The sequence below is a fragment of the Tamandua tetradactyla genome, chromosome 16 (genome assembly GCF_023851605.1).
Source record: "Tamandua tetradactyla isolate mTamTet1 chromosome 16, mTamTet1.pri, whole genome shotgun sequence".
In the NCBI taxonomy this organism is placed as follows: domain Eukaryota; kingdom Metazoa; phylum Chordata; class Mammalia; order Pilosa; family Myrmecophagidae; genus Tamandua; species Tamandua tetradactyla.
The window spans coordinates 81,798,714-81,806,595 of record NC_135342.1 but is presented as its reverse complement, the minus strand read 5'-3'; positions in this window follow the sequence as shown (position 1 = coordinate 81,806,595).

The following is a 7,882-nucleotide window of genomic DNA, read 5'->3' as shown; positions in this document are numbered from 1 at the left end:
TCCACATGCAAGAAGAGGGGAGAGATCCGTGTCGGGAGCTTGGAGGCGGGGAAGGGAAGGAGAGGGGCCTCTTCCCGCGCCCTCGGGCAGCCACGGCTTCGCCAAGCCCCGGGACCCCGGCGCGGCTCTGGGCACCGCGGGGTTTAACAGCACCTGGTCCCTCGGGTCCACACTTATGGGTCTGACTTCTGACACACCTGGTCCCTCGGGTCCACACTCATGGGCCTGACTTCTGACACACCTGGTCCCTCGGGTCCACACTCATGGGCCTGACTTCTGACTCCACCTGGTCCGTCGGGTCCACACTCATGGGCCTGACTTCTGACACACCTGGTCCCTCGGGTCCACACTCATGGGCCTGACTTCTGACACACCTGGTCCCTCGGGTCCACACTCATGGGCCTGACTTCTGACACACCTGGTCCCTCGGGTCCACACTCATGGGCCTGACTTCTGACACACCTGGTCCCTCGGGTCCACACTCATGGGCCTGACTTCTGACACACCTGGTCCCTCGGGTCCACACTCATGGGCCTGACTTCTGACTCCACCTGGTCCGTCGGGTCCACACTCATGGGCCTGACTTCTGACACACCTGGTCCCTCGGGTCCACACTCATGGGCCTGACTTCTGACACACCTGGTCCCTCGGGTCCACACTCATGGGCCTGACTTCTGACACACCTGGTCCCTCGGGTCCACACTCATGGGCCTGACTTCTGACACACCTGGTCCCTCGGGTCCACACTCATGAGCCTGACTTCTGACACACCTGGTCCTTCGGGTCCACACTCATGAGCCTGACTTCTGACACACCTGGTTCCTCGGGTCCACACTCATGGGTCTGACTTCTGACACACCTGGTCCCTCGGGTCCACACTCATGGGTCTGACTTCTGACTCCACCTGGTCCCTCGGGTCCACACTCATGGGTCTGACTTCTGACTCCACCTGGTTCCTCGGGTCCACACTCATGGGCCTGACTTCTGACACACCTGGTCCCTCGGGTCCACACTCATGGGTCTGACTTCTGACTCCACCTGGTCCCTCGGGTCCACACTCATGGGTCTGACTTCTGACTCCACCTGGTCCCTCGGGTCCACACTCATGGGCCTGACTTCTGACACACCTGGTCCCTCGGGTCCACACTCATGGGTCTGACTTCTGACACACCTGGTCCCTCGGGTCCACACTCGTGGGTCTGACTTCTGACACACCTGGTCCCTCGGGTCCACACTCGTGGGCCTGACTTCTGACACACCTGGTCCGTCGGGTCCACACTCATGGGCCTGACTTCTGACACACCTGGTCCCTCGGGTCCACACTCATGGGTCTGACTTCTGACTCCACCTGGTCCCTCGGGTCCACACTCATGGGTCTGACTTCTGACTCCACCTGGTTCCTCGGGTCCACACTCATGGGCCTGACTTCTGACACACCTGGTCCCTCGGGTCCACACTCATGGGCCTGACTTCTGACTCCACCTGGTCCCTCGGGTCCACACTCATGGGCCTGACTTCTGACACACCTGGTCCCTCGGGTCCACACTCATGGGTCTGACTTCTGACACACCTGGTCCCTCGGGTCCACACTCGTGGGCCTGACTTCTGACACACCTGGTCCCTCGGGTCCACACTCATGGGCCTGACCTCTGACTCCACCTGGTCCGTCGGGTCCACACTCCCCGTGGGCCTGACTTCTGACACACCTGGTCCGTCGGGTCCACACTCATGGGCCTGACTTCTGACACACCTGGTCCCTCGGGTCCACACTCATGGGTCTGACTTCTGACTCCACCTGGTCCCTCGGGTCCACACTCGTGGGCCTGACTTCTGACACACCTGGTCCCTCAGGTCCACACTCATGGGCCTGACTTCTGACACACCTGGTCCCTCGGGTCCACACTCATGGGCCTGACCTCTGACTCCACCTGGTCCGTCGGGTCCACACTCCCCGTGGGCCTGACTTCTGACACACCTGGTCCTTTGGGTCCACACTCGCGGGTCTGACTTCTGACACACCTGGGTCTAAAACCACACACAGTGCACGTTTCGGGAAATCCTCCACAGCAGTGGAGGTGTGAGGACGGCTGACGAAGCATCATCCTCCTGTAATAACACCTTCATGTGAATTATAAATGATACATGAGTTGCTCTATACTTGAAAAGTAATTATGAACTAAGCTACTCCATGTAACACTTGAAAGCAGAGGGGTGCTTGGGGACATGAGAATTTCAGGTGCCTCCAGATGCAACAATACTCAGAGTGGTGGATTATTATCACTCATCAATTATTTTAACCTAGTTAATATAAGAATAGTATAATTTAAAAAAATGAATATGAATCGCTATTACCGTTTCCTAGAATAATCTATTCTAAAGATAAAGCAGAACGGCAGGGAATGCGTCTTTCATTTAAATTTATCCTGTGCTTTCTCTGGGAATCTCCAGGTGCTTCTAAATTATCAGATAATTATTCATTCTTGAAAGGTTACTAGGGGTCAAACAGTATCAGTCTCAGGTAAGTCCACACTCCTCCTCTCCTCATAACCGGAAAAGGGCCAGAACTGCGGGGGGTAATGTAACCACCAGAGATGCAGCGTGGGGTGCCCGGGAAGGGGCGTGGCCTGTGCAGAAGGCGCTGTGGGGAGGCGCGCCTGCCCGCGGCCCGCTTCTCTGCCACACTCAGCATGGCGGGCGAGCCACGCAAGGAGCGGCGTCAGCCCTTGCGGCTCGATTGGCCTGCCCCACCTTCCCGCTTTCTGATTGGAAGAGGCTGGCCACGCCCTTTGTGGTCTGGACTGCTATTGGTCGGCGGTCCCATCAGGCCTGCTGTCGTCTTGCTCTTTGGAACAAGTAAACAAACAGGTATTGCTCAAGAGGAACGTCCCGAAGCAATTCCCTGAAAGGATTCGGTCGGGAGGATTTTGAAGTTGACACTCGATACACGGCAGTCTTAGGGCTTTACCGGGTTCCCAGAAGTTTTGGTAGTGTCCCAGAGAATGCTTTGTCCTCTGGCTTGCGAAGCTCTGCTTCTGGGGTGCAACTTGGTGAAATCAGCAAACCAGTACATTCAGGAACATGGCAAATCATTCATGTCATCTAAACAGTTTCTTCACTGAGCATTTAGTAACTGGCAGACCTGACCGAGGCTTCACAGCTTTTTGTTGGCTTGTTTGTTTAATTCTAAACAAAACCTGAAGGTTTTGTTGACAGCTTTCGGCCATTTGTGGGACTGGAAGAAGTGTAACTGAGGCTCTTCCATGGCCCTCTTCTTTCAAACCGTGAGCATCTTGTTTAGCCTCTCAACATGTTGCCTTCTTTCCATTTGGTGCCGTTTCCAGGTTATTTCACATCTGACTCTGAAAACAAGCACAGGTAAACTTAACATGTTTTCTTTCTTCTCCTTCTTCACCGTGTTTAGCTTTTATTTATTTTTCAGAGCAATTGTAGGTTTACAGAAAAATCATGCAGAAAGTACAGGGTTCTCATATACCACCTATATTAGTTTGTGAAATGCTGCTGAAATGCAGTATGCCAGAAATGGAATGGTTTTAAAAAGGTAATTTATTATTTTACAAGTCCTTATTCCTGGTTCCATTGCTTCCAGTGCAGATGCCAGTGGTTTCCTCTCTAAGCGTCTGTGGGCCTTCACTTAGCTCCTCTGGGACACAACACTGGGTTCTGGCTTGCTTAGTATCTCATGGGAAGTCACATGGGGACATCTGCTGGGCTCTGTACCACCATGCATCCCTGTCTAGGCATCTGCTCCCGGTCCAAGCATCTCCAAATGTTTGCATCACTGTCAGCTCTGAAGCTTTTTCCAAAATGGTTCCCTCTTAAAGGACTCCAGTAAGTGACCCATTTTGAATGGTGGAGACACATCTCCATGGAAACGACTTAATACAAAAGATCCCACCCAACAATATTGAATCAGGATTCAAGAACATGACTTTTCTGGGGTACACAACAGTTTCAAACCAGCACACAGGCTCCCACAGTTTCCCTCATCATTTGGCGTTAATTTGGTACATTTATTTCAACTGACGAATCAAGATTATTATAATTATATTATTAACTAAGGTCCGTAGTTTATAACAGAGTTCACTCTTTTTTTATATAACCAGTTAATATGATTTTCTTAAGTCCAGGAAATGCTACATTCAGGCTTTTGAGGCAACTAATTGAAAAATGAACTTGAGGCCAACCTGCTCTGTATTCTCCCTTTTTCTTTAAATGTTATCAGTTCTCACTAACAAAGATTTCTTTATTGTAAAGCCTCATCATAGCATTAAATATTAAATTATCTCTTCTACCTAGTTTTTCCTCATTTTGGAATGAATGCACCCCCCCTCCTTTATTTTTTGTGTAAAGGAAACAGTTCTGTACAAGGGACTTCTGTGTTTCAGGGACATATAAACTTCTCAGGGTTCATTATGTAACAGTTCTCTGCTAAGTTAAAAAAAAAAAAAGTTATTTCCTTCAATCCTGCCCTTTCCACTGACATGGATTGCCCAAGACCTCACAGCCATTCTTTCCATTCTGATGACTGGCATTAATTCAATCCTACCGCATCTTCTGGTGGGTTATTGTAAGAGCCTTCTGTTACAACAGCAATGTCTTTTTTTTTTTTCCTTCTAATCCAGTATTTTTCAACCTCAGCTATTCACTTACTCTGTCACCATCAGCTCAGTATTTGCTTTCAAACTCATTTTTTACTTAAATGACTTAAAAATAGCTGCATCATAAGCAGTGATAGCCATGCAATCATAAATGCAATGGGCTAGTTACATTTCTCTTACGTATATATTAAATTCCAAACTCTACGATGAGATGTGTTTTCCTACCACATAAAATCATCTTCATTGTACTGACTTGCTTACCATTCCGGACAGTGAAACCTGAGACGGTGTCCTAAAGCACACTTTTGGGCTGCATCATTCCTAAATCCAGAAAATGTCAGCGGGTGTTCTTGGCCCAGATTCACGAGTCTCGAATCTGGTGTTCCCGGACATCTGGACCCTGGCCCCAGCCTATATTTAAACTTCTCCTCTGACCACTCCACGACCAAACCCTCCCCCCTCTCCTCTCTGGTTTGCTGAGTCCCTGATCTTAGAGCAAATCCTGCTCCTCCGTCCTCCCCCTTCCTGCAAACTCTCCTCCCTGCAGCTGATTACTTCTCTTCCTAGAACATTTGTCCCCCAGGTCTCCTGCAGGGCTAACCCCAACCCATCCTTTACTTTGTCAGTGTCACTTCTTCAAAGAAACTTTCTCTTACTACACAAACTGATCTATTATAAAATCTTGTGACAGCCTTTACTTACTGTTATACCACTTACACAATTTATAATTATGTATTTATCCGTGTGGCCTTATTAGTTTCTGGGGGCTGCCATAAAAAGTAACCACGAAATGGGGTCACTTAAAACAATAGAAAATAACGTCCCACAGTCCTGGAGGCCAGAGGTCTGCAATCGAGGCATCTGCGGCACCCCTCTTCCTTCGAAGGCTCCAGGGACAGTCCATCCTGGCCGCTTCCAGTTTCTGGGGCCCCAGGTGTTCCTTGGCTTGTGGAAGCATCCCTCTAGTCTCTGCCTCTGTCTTCCCATGGCCTTCTTCTTTGTGTGTCCATGTGTCCTCTTGTCTTCTCGTGAGGACACCTGCTATTGGATTTAGCCCCCTCCCCGCCCAGGATGAGTTCATCTCGAAGCCTTCACTGATGACATCTGCAGAGAGTCTGTTTCCAAAAAAGTCCACATTCTGAGGTCCTGGTGGACATAAATTTGGGCGGGGGGGGGCACTTTTAAACCCTCAACAGTGGTTATTTGTTTAATAGCAGTGTCTGTTACATAGCAGGCATCTAATGGAGATTTATTGTTGTTATTACTAGTATTGTGTCATCCCCAGTACACAGCACTGGGACTTGGCAGGAAATAGTTAATAATCATGGCACGATTGAGTGCCACCCATGAGCATGTATCCAGGGCATGTGTCTGGTATATACGTGTGCTGACTGGATTTGTATCATCTTATCGGATGTCCCCACTGCCACTTGGGGTGGACATTAAGTTTTGCTATCAATAAGGAAACCACTGCTTGCCATTGGCATGTTGCCACAGGCCATTAATGTCAGATCTGCTCCCCTGGGTGTCCCCCCCCCACCCCAGGTCTCTGAAGCCAGTTCTCACTGCTGGCTCACAGTGATCTCGGTTCCGCAGGCACCTCCCACGTGCTGCCCGTGGGGCAGGCAATGCTGCTGTTTATGTTTTCATGTGTATGTCTTTCTGCCCTTTTCCTTTAAAAAATGGTTAAAATGGGGGAATTTTACAGTATATACATATGTTATTACAATAAAAATTTTAAAAAGGTATACCTGAAACAATTATTTATTACTAATTGCATAAATACTATATAAATACTACTGTTAAAATACTTGAATAATACAGATAAAACTATGTTTGATTAGTTTTACTCACTACCCAATCACCTCACACTGCCAGAGAAAATCAGTCATTGATTTATGTTTTCTTGCTAATGTTCATGTATAATTATCTGCAGAAATACATATATTTTGAACTTTTGCATGTGTATCTTTTTAACTCTATAGCTGCATATCCAAGTTATAAACACAGAGTTGTTTAACCATTCTTCTGAAGTTGGGAATTTAACCAAATTATTTTGTATATTTAATAACTCTAAGTGCCTCACGAGGAACATTGTGTTTTGTTCGTCTTTTAAAGCCTAGTTTCCACTATAGCTTTGATGCAAAGTTGGAGGTAGATAAAACTGAAAATGTCCCAGTGGCAAGGATGCTACTTTAGACTCTATGGCTTCATGCAGAACATAGCATATACTCCAGTCAAGTATTCTGCTGTAAATACTTGTTAAATTAGTGGGTGCACTTCTGCTTGCTTAGATATGTTCCAGCTTGAATAGCTATGGCTGATCACCCATCAGTCTTCCCTAAATCTGTTTTGCTTGTGCCCCTCACTTTTCACCTTTAGCCAGTTTGCTTGTTTGTTTTTTCATTCGACAGTTAACCATGCATTGATTGCATGATGTATGTCAGCACATCCTGTGATGGCAGTCCATCTAGTGAGGCTTGCACGGACTGAAACAAGTGTTTATCATAAAGCGATATGACCGTGCTGCAACCCAGGGAATGTCCTCCACCGGGGGAAAGCATTGGGGAACTTCCTAGAGGGCTCACTGGGGAAAAGCGGAGGCTGTTAGCGTGTGGTGGCACAGGCTGGGTCTCTCCAGACTGAGCAAAGCCACAGAGCCATGAGAGGGCCAGGGACTTTGGGCAAGGCTGAGGCGTGGGGTGGTCCAGTTTGGGGGTGTGCATCGGGGCTGGACAAGCGGCCTCGCTGGAAAGCTGGAGCAGGCTATGGCCCAGCAAAGAGTCTGGGGGTGGGGGGGCAAGCCATTCTTTTAAACAGGGCAGTAACATGATGAGTTTGGGTTTTGTTTATCATCATTATTGAAAATGGGAGAGCTCTGGCGACAGTGTAGAGTCCCGACGCAGAGAGCTTTTCAGCCGTGTGCAGCTGAGCTGATGGAGCTCTGAACGGAGGCATCTGCTCTCGTCACCAGAAGATTTGATCGCCGTTTACTGAGTCTGTGGGTGGGATGGACAGCCCCCTCTTCTACTTTAGAGCTGCTTAAGTGTGGTGCATGTGGAGCTTTGGCCCAGGGAGCTGACCGGTTCTATGTATTCTTCTGTCTCAGTAGCCAGAGCTGCCAGGGCACCAGAACAGCCCGGGTCCCTCCTTAAGTTTCCATCCCACCCCATGGGTGGGGCCGATTCCTGCCATCCTGGCCTCACCCTGGCCAGCCTCTAATTCTGTATTTTTGATGAAAAAGTCCACACACAGAGCATGCA